Raw genomic sequence first — 14,729 nt, 5'->3', positions numbered from 1 at the left:
TATCTCTGATATAGACCCTTTAGATACATACATAAAAAATTTTCTATTTATAATATACTAGCAACCATTGCAGTCACTATGTGACTGCCATGACTTGTGAAATATAAATAAATAAAATTTTGCTTTATTAAATAATGACTTTTATTAAATTGCACTGAATTTTGTTAACTATTGACGTTTTTAAAGATATAAACTCATCTCGATGTTACACTCATCAAGAGCTTTCATTTGAGTACCCACATGCATTTTTATATATTTTTTATATATACATATATATTAATATACAAAATATATGAAAAATTGATGTGGGTACTCAAATTAAAGGTCTCGATGAGTGTAACATCGAGATGAGCTTATATCTTTAAAAATGTCAGTAATTAACAAGATACAAGGTAATTTCTTAATTATTGATATTTTCGAAGATGTAAGCTCATCTTGATCTTACACTCATCAAGAGCTTTCATTTAAGTACCCACTTGCATTTTGATATATTTTTCATATATATATTTATATAATATATATAAATATATGAAAAATTGATGTGGGTACTCAAATGAAAGGTCTTGATAAGTGTAATATCGGGATGAACTTATATCTTAAAAAATGTCAATATATATTTCTCAAGATACAAGGTCATTTTTTAATTATTGATATTTTAAAAAATATAAGCTCATCCCGATGTTATACTCATCAAGAGCTTTCATTTGAGTACCCACATGCATTTTGATATATTTTTCATATATACATATATATAATATATATAAATATATGAAAAATTGATGTGGGTACTCAAATGAAAGGTCTTGATGAATGTAACATTGGGATGAGATTATACCTTTAAAAATGTCAATAGTTTACGTGATACAAGGTCATTTCTTAATTATGTATCTAGAGATAGGACATTTTCGAATGCAGCCTAAATATTAAACCATAAAAACTCATTTTATCATATAAATACACTGGCCACAAAATTTTGCTTATTTTCTTAATAATATAGATAATGTTTTTCAATTTTTTAATCAATAAATTTGATGGAAATTTTTGTTAAATTTTAAAACCGACATATTTGCCTTATCATTATTATTTGTAAAATTCATGTCATATTATTTTATATAAATTTTTAAAATCACTTTTAATCCAAAAGATATATTTTAATACAACCAAAGAAAATCTTGTTTGCCAAAAAAACCTTCAAATATTTTTTTTCTCAAATATTGGTCCACAACAAATTATTGCTCATTACTATTCCTATATATGTGATACCCTTTTTTATGCTCACATATGGCCATAAAAATATTTTTTCCTCACCTAATACTTTTTTCTTGATTTAATAAACGGAATTTAAACGACCTTGACTAACGATCGCCGATAAACCAAAATGATAATAAAGAAAGCGCTTTCCCGTGATGATGGTCACGCTTTTCGCTCGGAACAAGATCGTATCGTCCTACCATGCCCATATTATATTAATTCCGTTCCATTCCACTCCGCGAAACTCGCTCGTTCCTTATTAGTATTTATTTATTATTTCACTAATAATCTCGTCCATCCATACATACATACCAACATTTAATTCCACAATACTCTATATCCATATCCACAGTAGCGGACTAGTTGCGGCTCGCACATCACATGCTACAGATAATCTTCCTTTTATGTTTTATTTATCCGTGTCTTGTGTCTTGCGTTAATGTTAATGTTCGAGAAAGTTTCAGAGATATATCCGTCAGCATCGTGAGTCGCGATCCGCGATATTCGGAGTAGCAACGCAGAAAACGAGTTTACTTCTCTTATCTTTTTTTTTTTTTTTTTTTTTCTCTAAGTCTTCCTTTTGCTCGTATCGTCATTAATGGCAATGTGTTGTTCGATCGATACTACACAACCTTACTTGTGTTACATATATTCATATATATACATATAATATATATAGTATTTATAGACACTAATACAAAACAATAAAGTTCCAATACTAATTCAAGAGCCGGCGTGTCTAACACGAGCGAGATCGTCTCTAGTGGCCGCTCTTATTGTCATAATGTATACGATCCTCGACGGGAGATCTTCCCAAATATCATTATATATATGTATATATTTATACCTGTACAGCGATGTTAATGTATATTTATCTCTGTTGTATTTAGGACTGTCCAGCTCGGCCTCTCACCTCTCCCGACGCTTTGTCTCCCTTTCACTCCTCCTTCAGTCCAGCAATATTCGGTATACGAGTATCCTTTGTATTTCGTATTTTGTATTATCTTTTATATTGTATTCTTCGTTTTCATTACCGAGTGTCTGCCGGAGACGCAATAACTCGAATAATCGTACCGAGTGAATAGAAATCATACAGTCATCCCGATTGGGCGCCACTTGTCATTAATGACTTGAACATTTTTCGATTTAATTAAAGACCGATGACCATCCTTCCTTCTCAGTCTCGCTGAGAAAAAATAATCTTTTTTTTATTATTTTTTGTTTTGTTCTATTGTTATTGTTTTTGTTATTGTTTTATATTTGTGTAAGTTTTATAAATTGAATTATTTTTTTTCGAATTAATTATGCTGAAAAGTTACAAACAAACTGATTAAATTTAATAAAATTATGAATACAATTTTTTTTTTAGACCAATTTAATTTTTCAGGTCACTTTTTTTTAAATAAAAAAAAAAAAAGTTTTATTTCAAAAAAATTTCTCCAAATAATTTAAAAAGAAAAAAAATTCAATTTTTTAAATTGTAAAATTAATATTTTTGATAAAACTATTTTTTTTTTAATTATTCAATTTTTTATGAAGTAGAAAAAAAAATTTTTTAATACAATTATACAATTTTTTTTTAGACTAATTTAATTTTTCAGGTCACTTTTTTTTAAATAAAAAAAAAATTTTTTTTTGATATTTCAAAAAAATTTCTTCAAATAATTTAAAAAGAAAAAAATTTCATTTTTTTAATTTTAAAATTAATATTTTTGGTAAAACTATTTTTTTTTAAATATTCAATTTTTGATGAAGATAAAAAAAATTTTTAAATGTTATTTTTATATTATGAAAAAATTTTAATATTTTTCCTTTTAATTATTTTCCTATCACCACAACAATGCCGGTACAAAAAAATTAGAGCATACCTCGGAGACAAAAGCGTGTTTTGTACAGATTAACAGCTCCGGATTAAAAAATTGTGTTTCTCCGCAGCGTAATAAACAAACAGGATTATAACCGGTGGTTGTTCACCCTCTGTCATTTAGCGGATTGCCCTCTGCTGGCAGCTCGGGTGTAGTTTTACCTCGGTTATTTTATTCGGGAAATATTTTTTATTTATTTTCCCTCGTTCCGTACTGAGCGTGTATGGTTTCAATGAATTCATGTTTACCAGATACATCGAGTTAGCCGTCATGCACTGCTGCCATTTTCCGGAGAAAAACAAACCCACTTTTTTTTGGTTGTTTTTCGTGTGTGCTTTAAATTTAAAAAATACGGTCGCGCAGATGACGCTCTAGGGAAGCTATGTATCGGATTTGCAGCCCTTGTCGCGTCAATATTTCGATAAATCCTGTTATTTTCAATGGAAGTTTGCTCAACGATAAACAATATTTTCATCCCGTTTTACATACATATTTTCACGAGCTTGTGGTTCGCGTTACATGTCAGCCAATTAATTAACCCGTTATTGATAAATGCTTCTTTTTTCTATCGAAAAATTCATAGCATTTTTGTTGAAAAATATTCTCGCTAATTGACAGACTGGACTAAAAATTGCGTGGGGAGAATAGGGAATTTTTTCAGTGTAGAATGGCAATTATTATTATGTTACATGATAATGAGAATTTTTTAGCGATGAGAAATACTTGACAATAATTTCAACAACTTTTAGCACTGATTTAGACTGTAAAAAAAATTCTAATTATTGTTTTCTAATTTTTGTTGAACTTAAGTCATTATTAATCGAAAAAAAAATTTTTTTAATAAATTATTGCAATAAATACTCAACAGGCTTTAGTTAAAAAAATTTTTTTTTCGTTTTAATTTTAAAAATATTCACAAAAAAAAATCTTTTCACTAAAATGAAGTAAAATTGACTCAACAAAATTTTTTCTTGCCAAAAAACCAACTTAGCTTTTGCCAAAAATTTTCTTAGTCTAAAAATATATTTTTCTTCTGTATAAATATTAAAATTTCTTTTTCTTATTGAAAAATAAAAAATAAAAGACCGAGTATAAACAAGCCTTTAAGTTTGTGACGCTCCGATGGCATTGTAACAGCTCACAAAAGATAAACTACAAGCTAATGAAAGTTTTGAATATCCAAAAACTGAAGAGGGATATATATCGCTAGCAAACGCCAGCTATCTGTCACCATAGCTTATACAGCGAGAAGAAAAGCGCATTTGTCCTTTTTGTCCGGTTATTGTTAATGTCAGCGCATAATGAAAAATATATAATGTAAAATATTACCTCTGGGACTATCCGATTTCAACGCAGGCGCCATTTATCTTTTGTCCTTAATGTCCCATTGTGTGAGAGAGGAGCATAGAGTAAAGACTATTGAAATAGAAAAAAAGCAACAGACCTACGACCCTTGTCAACCCAGTCACGGTCCTCCCGCGATTTTGCGCGCAATTCCACCAGTGAACAATGTTCTGCACCTACCACCCGTATTTTTCTATTTCGGAACAATACCAGTGTGAAACAAAACAATGATGAAAGTTTAGATAAATACAATCGGGATATCTTTTCGATACTTATCCTAAAATTTTCTTGTTTTTTTTCACGATCACAATTTGAAGACACCGCTAATTATAAAAGTATCATTTGTAAAAAAACAGACTCGAGAGTTTTTCGTCACGGGGTAGGGACCCTTCTCACCCGAAGATGAACAGTCAAGAAGAGTCCCACCCTTGAATTTATATTTTATTATTATCCCATTTTTCGAAATCACGCAAGAATAAAAGAATAGATTTGTTTTTTTTTTTCAGCTACTTTCGATGGTGCGTGTCATGTCATTTTGGGCAATTTATCACCGTAAGGTACACTGATAAAAAAATTAATTTTACTCAAGAGCCAAAATCTTAAACCAAGAATATCATTTTGAAGAAAATGATTTTCGTGAATTAAGAAAATAAATTTTTAATCATTTCAGACAAGAAATAATTCTTCCGAGAAAAAAATACACTTGGATATTTTAAAGACTTGTTTTTGTGTGATAATTCTTGTGATTCTTCGGTTAAATGTATCTTAAAATGAGGGTGTAATTTTGTGATTGTAATTATTGGGAGTGATTTAGAGACTAACTTTACTAACTTGACTAAATGGTAAATAATAACTAAATGGATAAAGCGAATATTGAGGAACAAAGACATTACGGGATGTAACTGCTATCGAGCCTGGTAAGTAACACCGAGAGTTTGCATAGCACGGCAAACAGGGTGCTGAGGGCGGACGGGAAGAGGTAGAGAAGAAAGGGAGAAGGGAGAAGGGAGGAAGGGCGAGAGTAAATGGTATGTAAACTGTGTCGGTGTACTTGGTATGTACCCCTGTGACCCTCGGTACTCTGTGCTCCGACTGCTCGGCAAACTCCATTAAAACATTAGGCACGTCCCAATGCCCTCGGAAAATCAGATTCGGGAGCCCGGTTCCGCCAAACTAAACTATGATAACAGCCATTATAATAACACGCGGAATTGTATAAGTAGATTCTTGTACTTTGGGCCTAATTCCACCGTGATGGTTCGCTTGTGCGTATTGATTTTGATGGTTAGTATATTAAATATTGTGGAGTGGGTTATTAAGATAAATTTTAATTGGTGATATTAGAAATAAGGTTTTTATTTTAATTGTATTAATTTTGTTTGAAAATTTTTTTTGTTGACTTTTAATTTATACAAATATGGTCAAAAAAAAATTAAAAATAATTACTGGGTTAGTTTTTTTTTAAATATTAAAAAATTACCTTTTTTTTAACAATGAAAATAATAAAAATATGGCTAAAAAAATTTTTTTCGTATATAATTAAATAATAATTAGATAATTAAATAATTAAATATGGTCAAAAAAAAAAATTAAAAACAATTGATGGGTTAGTTTTTTTTTAAATGTCAAAAAATTACCTTTTTTTTTTTTTTTTTAGCAATTAAAGTGATTAAAATATGTAATAAAAAATTTTTTTCCGTAAATATTTATGATTAAAATTAAAGTTTGAATTTAAAAGTCTAAAAACTATTTATTTATTTTTCTACACTGATAGAAGGATTTCTTAGCATTTAAAAAATATTTCTCAGTATTTAAGAAATATTTCTTTGTATTTAAGAAATATTTCTTAGTAGTTATATTTCTTAATATTTAAAAAATATTTCTTTGTATTTAAGAAATATTTTTTAAATACTAAGAAATGATTTCTTAAATACAAAGAAATCTTTTTAAATACTAAGAAATCCTTCTATCAGTGTATGATAATATATTTATTAAAAATTGAAGGTCCTCTTCGACTAGACTTGAAAGTTTTATCGGTGAAGTAGAGTCCATTGTAAATTGTAACCGAATGTGAAATGTATAATATTTAATATTTATTTATTTATTTAAACGATTAGAAAATCCAGCGATTAGGCGACAGTAAAGTTTCGTCAGATCCCCGGTAAAATATTTAAGATAAACATTAATCTTTTTTCCGTCGTAAAATTAGTCACGTATAAAAAAGCGACAGCGATTACGTAGGAATCTTAAATATTTAAAGCCAGGTATAAATGAAGATAGATACACGTGTGTGAAAAACAAAATATTACGTGTGTGAGAGAGATGGAGAAGGGTGAGAAAGAGTCCGAGATGACACGACTGTATCATGTCGCGTGACGTTTTGGGTCTGGTTCTTTGATCTTTGATCCTCGCCGCGGTTTCGTTACGTGGGACATTCTCCGTTCTCGACACGATTAAAAAATCTGTGTATGTTAAATAAAATTTGACTATATGCTCAAAACTACCGAGAACCAGATGGAGTATGACATTTTCATGATGGGACACAATTAAGAAAAAAATTAATAATATTAACATTATCTTTTTAAGATTCTATTATTATTATTATTTTGGACAAATTAAAACTACGAAAAAATGATAAGAAACTTTTTGTAGGAAATTAAATTTTTTATAAAAAAAAGTCCTTATTAATTTTTTTGTACTTGATTTTTCAGACAAAATATTAATTTAAAAATAAAAAAATTATTTAAAAAAATTTTATTTTGTGTAAAAAAAAATTTTTGAACCATATTTTAGATTTAAAAATAATTATTAAAAATTCCGGCTTTAAAATTTTTAATAAATTAATAATTATTTAATAAATTAACATAAAAAAAAAATAAATAAAAGTAAACCCTTAGCGTAGTTTATTCTACTTAAATAATAATATAATTATGTATTTACATTATAAAAACTAGCTCGAGTTAATCCGAACAATAGTTGTTTATCCACCTGCCGAAAGCACTGACTTCATGTAAATAAAATAGAGCTGGTGGTCTTAACATCCAAAATCCACCATCCACAATAATAATTTCTTTATACTCTCAAGCTCAATCCTATTTATTCGTTAATGTATTTATTTTCAAGAAAAAAAAATAAATATATATTATCATCATGAACTAACCAGGAACCAGCAGACTGGACACTAAGCCCGAGTCGAGATTTCCGAAAGCCGAAAGCGGCTCTCTTCTTTAAAGATTTGCGAAATCTCTTACTGAACCGTATGGTCTAGTCTGGTGGACTCGAAAACAACCAGTCATCCATTAACGCTCAATTTCCCCTGTACTGTTTCTTCACTGTGTCGCCACAGCCGTACGCAGGTTAAAACTTTTCTCAGAGAATATTTAAGTGCCCGGAAAAGTTACCGATTCATCATCTGATCAGAGCCGCTTCTTTACTAAGGTCTCATTGTTCTTTAATTCTAGTCTAAAGACTAAAAGACACAGACGATCCAAAGAAATAATATTTACGGACAATTTGAGGGGACACGATCATAGAATAAAAATAAATCGGGTTTGACGGTAACGAGAAAAAGTTAAATTTTTATTTTTATTAAATTCAAATAATAATAATAATAATAATATTTTTTGTTTGAAAAATTAAAGTTATGAAAAAATTGATAAAGACTTTTTTTAAAAAAAATGTAACTCCCTACACAGAAAAAAAGGTTCACTTGAGTCAAGAAAATAATTTTCTTCCTGATTATTTTTTTGAGCGAAAAAAAAATTTTTTTTTGACACAAGAAATTACACTTATTCCAACAAAATTAATTCTCTTGCTTTAAAAAACACGTATCTTGATCCAAGAAAATTTATTTAAGTCAAGAAAATCTTGTTGTTTTGAGAAAATTCAGCCTCTTGCTCCAAAAAATTTAGTTCTTGATAGAAGTTAATTTTCTTGTCTTGAGAAAATTTCTCTCTTGCTCCAAAAAATTAAATATAAAGATAGAAGTAAATTTTCATTAATATTTTTATTGATTAAAATATCAAATGGGAAGATTAAATAATGTTGAATCATTTTTTTTTCATTCAATATGTATAATTGCACGCTAAAATAAAATAAAATGGATATCAAATATTCAACAGAAAAATTTTCTCAAGGTGAGAAAATTTTTTTTTTAGCTGAAGTAGGTGGCGCTGCTTCCCTAAAGTATCTAAAAATCTTGATCAAATATAAAAATTTATTGTATCAAGCCTTTATGATAATTTAAATTAAGAAAAAATTACTTCCACCAAGAATAGAATTTCAAGAAAAACATATCTTTATCCAAGAAAATTTATTTAAGTCAAGAAAATCTTGTTGTTTTGAGAAAATTCAGCCTCTTGCTCCAAAAAATTTAGTTCTTGATAAAAGTTAATTTTCTTGTCTTGAGAAAATTTCTCTCTTACTCAAAAAAATTAAATATAAAGATAGAAATAAATTTTCATTAACATTTTTATTGATTAACATGTCAAATGGGAAGATTAAATAATATTGAATCATTTTTTTTCATTCAATATGTATAATTGCACGTTAAAATAAAATGGGTATCAAATATTCAACAGAAAAATTTTCTCAAGGTGAGAAAATTTTTTTCTTAGCTGAAGTAGGTGGTGCTGCTTCTCTAAAATATCTAAAAATCTTGATCAAATATAAAAATTTATTGTATCAAGTATTTATGATAATTTGAATTAAGAAAAAATTACTTCCACCAAGAATAGAATTTCAAGAAAAATTTTTACTTCGGCTAACACAACTTCGGTCTTTCTTCAGGCATCCGAAAATTTTCTTGAGCCAAGAATTTTGTTCTCCAGTAAAGAAATTTTTCTCTCTGTGTATAAAAAATATCTCATATAATTTTTCTGTACACAGTAAAAAATTTTTATGTTAAATATTTAAAATTTAACACTTTTTTGTGCTGATTTAACAGAATAAATGTTTAATTTACACATAAAAGTGTTAAATATTTAACACAAAATTTTTCGACGCAATGATGCAAAATTTTTTACTGTGTATCTTTAATAGTATTGATAATAATAATACAATCTTAAAATCATCCAATATTATTTTTATTTTCATTCTAAAAATAAAACTAAATTTTATGACCAGATATTGTGACAAAATTTCTATCTTTCGATAAAAAAAATCCGATGAGGATCGTTATTATACATTATCCATCGAGCATGTCCGACGACAGGCAAACAATAGACCGCCGTGGGCCTTTACTGTTTTCCAAATTTCATATACCAGCAGGCTCTTCCTCTGCATGCAGCGGGGGGTTGAAGCAGCAGCCGGCCCTCAAAGACCCACCGACACGCCAAAACAAGAAAAAAACCAATAAGATGTATTCTATTATGTATACACAACATATATACTCGTCCAAATGATTCGACAATGATCGACTAAAAAAGGAAGATAACTTTTCCGCTTATTCAAAAAACAAATATTAAACAATATAATTTTTGGAGTTATCAATTTTAATTATCGGTTTGAGATTATTCCCACGGCTTTTTTCAGCCACGATTGCTCGGGATCACGCGATCGCCAATTGACGCAACGAGTTTATCTAAACAAAGGAACTTATGGTAAGAGTGAAGATACTAGAAGTTTAAATTCTAGTTCAAGTTTTAAGTATTATTGCTATTACTGATGTAATAATCATTATTATTTGGATATTAATCCGTCAATTAGTTTTAATTCAATCAATTAGTTGGGAGATAAAATTATTTGGTAAAATTAGAACTTTTAATAGTTAGAAGATCTGATGCTGATATACATTAACTCATGTGACGTTTTAATGCGAAACACTTGTAAGTTTTATTCAGAAATGACGTCATATCATTCTTGGATAAAAGTATACATATAATCACCCTCTTCCGACAATTATAAGTAACTGATATTAATAGAAATTTTTATTTTATTGTTTTAAAAAAATTATTCGTAAAACATTATTTTATTTTTATTTATTTTTCAATCTATATTTATTTTAATTAATTATTTAACAAATTTTAAAAATTAAAAAGGATTAAAATGATTATTTATTAATATTAATTAATAATTATGAATATTTATTAATTAATATTGATGGTTTTTTATTGAAGAAAAAAATTTTTTAATCTATTAATTTAATTTTTACAATATAAAAAAATTATAAATTTTTGTTTATAGAAAAAATGTCTTTTATTGATTGAAGAATTTATTTAAAAATAATTTTCATTATTTATTTTATAATATCTATTAATTTTAATTAATTGCTCTCAAAATTTTAATAATAATATTAAATTTAATAATTCAATTTTTTTAATTAAAAAAAATAAATATAAAAATTTTTTAAATCAGAATTTTGAGACTTCCGAAATTTAAATTTTTGTAAAAAAATAATTTTAAAATTAATTATTAATAATTTTAATAATCAATAAACATATTAAATTTTTGTCATTTTATATTTTAAAAATAAATTTTCGGCAAAAATACGAACCCATTTGAAGCCTACAACTTTTCGCGACTTGTAAGACCTTTCAGCATTCATACAGTATCAGATATCTCAAGTATACGTGTTACAACATTTAAGTTACAACTATTATCAGCAGACAATACTCATGGCATGGATGTTGAGGATAAAGATCAAAGTGCATGCGTGCTACACGCGCGTTTGTTACATTCACTGTACACGCGTACTCACTCCATAAAATATATATTTATTTATTTATATTTATATATAACATATATAACTGTATATAATGCTCGCCTACTCCTATCGTCAACGGATTTAATTAACGCGATTTATGACATTCGATGTCTCGAAACCCACGCGAGTGTATAACTCTTTGTCACTTTGTACCGGCAAAAAAACTGTTTGTGCTTGTGTTATTATTAAAATAAGGACGTGTGACTGTAAGACGAGAACCAATTTAATCTACCGATTGTGAATTATTATCTATTATATTATTTTAATTCTTTATTTATTTTATATATTGTTTGACAAAATTAATATCAGAGGGTGGAAGCTTCAACAAACATTTACACTGTCTATTAAAGAGACAATTATATGTGATTTATTTAATAATTTAATTTAATAATTTTTTTTTAATTAATTTCTATGAAAAATAATCTTTTTAAAAATAAAGTTAAAATTTTTGAGGAAAAAAAAATAATATTAACACACAAAAATTAAAATCCCGTTAAAAAAATTTATGTATAAAAAAAAAAGAATTTTTAGTACTTTAAAAAAATTAAGAAAATTAAAAAAATTAAATTGTTATTTATTTAAATATAATAATTTTTTTAAAGAAAATTTTTTTTTTTAATTAAAAAACTAAAGTTAAAAATTTTAGAACAGTAATTTTAAATAATTTAATAATTTAAAAAAATTAAAATAAAAAAATTAAATTATTAAATTATTTAAAATTACTTTTCTAAAATTTTTAACTTTAGTTTTTTAATTTTAAAAAAATACTTTTTAAAAAAAATTATTATATTTAAATAAATAACAATTTAATTTATAAGTAAAGAGAATTGCTGAAAGATTGTTTAAAATAAAAAACTGTCGCAACTTTTTTCTCTCGCATCAAACATAAACACAAACAATATTAAGAACAACAACATAGATAGTTATTTAGCCTTTGAATTTGTGCAGACGCGTGCGAGTTTGCGTGCAGAAAATTACGATTGCGTACCAGGAAAGATATCCTCACTTTGCGAGACCTCAGCCCCGTTGTAGTGTGATATGCTATGAAGTATGGGGCTCGGGTATGGGGTGAGTAACTTAACTACATATACATTCACACACATTTATAATACACCAAGAGTGTGTTGTGTGTGCAAAGTGATTCGTATCTCCCGCGTCGAGCGCGAGTGCAGCTTGACGTTCGATCTCTCTCGTATAAACGCGTTTCCGCGGTGGAGTTGACAGCTTGACAAATTGCTCCTTGATTCACGTTTTCGCTAGAATCAATCATCTAAGGTCTCCACTCTACTCCACTGAGCCCTCATACACTCCAATGCTAATCTAAACAATTACTAATTGTCATTTTTTATAATCATTTTTTTAACAATTTATTTTTGTTGATACAATGATGATATTTTATTAAAAATAATTTAAAGAAAGAAAGAATGATAATTTAATATAAAGAAAGACGTGAGTTTGGTATACTTAGCCCCCCCTGGTGCAGCGCGATTCGCTATGAATACTTTTCTGGTTAGTCGCGGAAAAATTTTTGTTACACGGCGATCAAACATTAATTTCATTATCGAATTTATATTTTATATGTTGAATTAAAAATTCAGTTAAAAATCATTTTTTAAAAATTTTTAACTTTTAGTTTTGTTAAATTTATTAAATTAAAGAATGAGGATTCAAAAATTTTATATTGTTTGTAAAAATATATCCACTAATTTAAATTTGTTCTAATGTTTAGACTATTTTTTTAAATTTGTGTGCGCTTTAGCTGGAAAATTTTTTAATTAATCATTTTAAAAATTTTTTAAATAGATTCTAAATTGTTAAATCGAAATATTATTGTTTAAATAATTTTTCTGCTTAAAAAAAAAATATGAAAAAATTTGTAAGAAATTTTGTATTTTTTTAAAAACTTAAAAAAAAATAGAATTTTCAATTTTTTCTTTTTAAATTTAACTTTATAAAGAAGATAAATTTGTATAAAAAAGTAAATTTTTAATTTTATTAAATTAATTGTGGCCTCTAGAATGTCGAAAAATATACGTCCGTAATTTTTTAGAAAATTTATTTAAAAATTTTCCAATATTTACTTGAATATACCTTCAAAAAAATTGTATAACTTTTTTTGTAGATTAAAAATAATTTAAGAAATAAATAAATTCAATGAAAAAATGCAGCATATTTTTTACACTCCCAAATTTAACCTTTTAAAATTTTATTTGCTTGCATCGTTCTTTGCTTCTAAAAGCAAGATTGTCCTCCAGCCGAGTTTCGGAGTCGGGAAACTAAAAGTCCAAAGAAGATAATCTGAAAGGACAATTTTACAAGGGGCTAATTGGAATAACAGAATAACTGAGCTCTGAATGCCTGAAATAAAATAGAAAAGCCTTCGGTCTACCAAAAATAATAGATTCCTCGGACGGTCCCTTTTATCTCGCCCAGTGTCACTGGTCTAGTCACTCCACTTTTTCCGGCGTAGGACATCGGAATCTCGACGCAATGGTCAATGGTCAACAGTCGACGGTGTTGCACAATATAAATATTAAGAAATAACCATAAGCTTAAGCCCTATCATAAATGTGTTACCGCTATCTAGTTTCTTATTCTTATTATCTTAGCTCAAATAAAAACCTTTTACGCGCCGCCACGTGACTACCTGCCTCTGTAAGTCTGCACATAATATACCTATGGTATACATGTACAAACAAAACAATCTATTGTCCTTTTTCCGGAAAATTTCAGAGTTTTACTAAAAACATATATATTTTTTTTTGAGAAAAATTAATTTTAGATAGTCCCAAATTTCCTGTTTGTATTGAATCAGCTGAAAAAAATGTCAAGTCTAACAACTTATTTTATTTGTTAATTCAATATTGACAAAATCAATTTAAAATTAATGCTAAAAATTCATTTAATTTTTGGGAGAATTTGTTTCAGTTTTGTTAATTTTAATAAATTTTTTTAATTTGAGAAAACTAGATATTGACAGTTTTTTTTTATTTATTATTTTAGTTTTGATGTTTTAATTTTATAATTTTCTTTAAATTTTTCATTAACTCATTAAAAATGTTTAATTGTAATATTATTAATTTTTTTTCTTTAATTTGTTTAATTTTTATGTTCTTTAAAGAAACAAAAATTGAAACTATAAATTGATGTTTGAAAAATTTCAGTAAAAAATATTTTTTTGATTTTCAAACTTAAAAAAAAAATAAAATTATAAAATTTTGTAAACTTTCTGAGAACTAAAAAAAAATATTTTTTTTTCAGTATTCACGGAAAGAACAAGATAACACTGGATATCATCTTAGATTATACTGAGTGAAAAAAAATTTCAGATAGTAGCTAGTATAATCCGGATTATAATGAGTATAATCAAGATATCACGCCGAATAATCTGGATTTTTTTAACTACTATCTGAAATTTTTTTCACCACAGATATCACTGAGTATAATCTGGGATGATATCTAGTGTCATCTTGTTCTTTCCGTGTTGTTGCATTGTTTATTTTTTTAAATAGCCAAATAAAAATTTTTTCCTTAAATATTTTTCATCAATCTACACAGTAAAAAAT

General features: G+C 27.0%; 1 protein-coding gene across 2 annotated transcripts in view; it reads right to left on the bottom strand.

The window, feature by feature from the left end:
* LOC123260063 overlaps positions 1 to 14,729 on the bottom strand; it is a 174,632-nt gene that overhangs the window by 17,831 nt on the left and 142,072 nt on the right. The window lies entirely within an intron of this gene.

This window comes from Cotesia glomerata, linkage group LG2 (assembly GCF_020080835.1).
Source record: "Cotesia glomerata isolate CgM1 linkage group LG2, MPM_Cglom_v2.3, whole genome shotgun sequence".
In the NCBI taxonomy this organism is placed as follows: Eukaryota; Metazoa; Arthropoda; class Insecta; order Hymenoptera; family Braconidae; genus Cotesia; species Cotesia glomerata.
The sequence above is the reverse complement of the archived record's forward strand: the minus strand, read 5'-3'. Positions and strand labels throughout refer to the sequence as shown.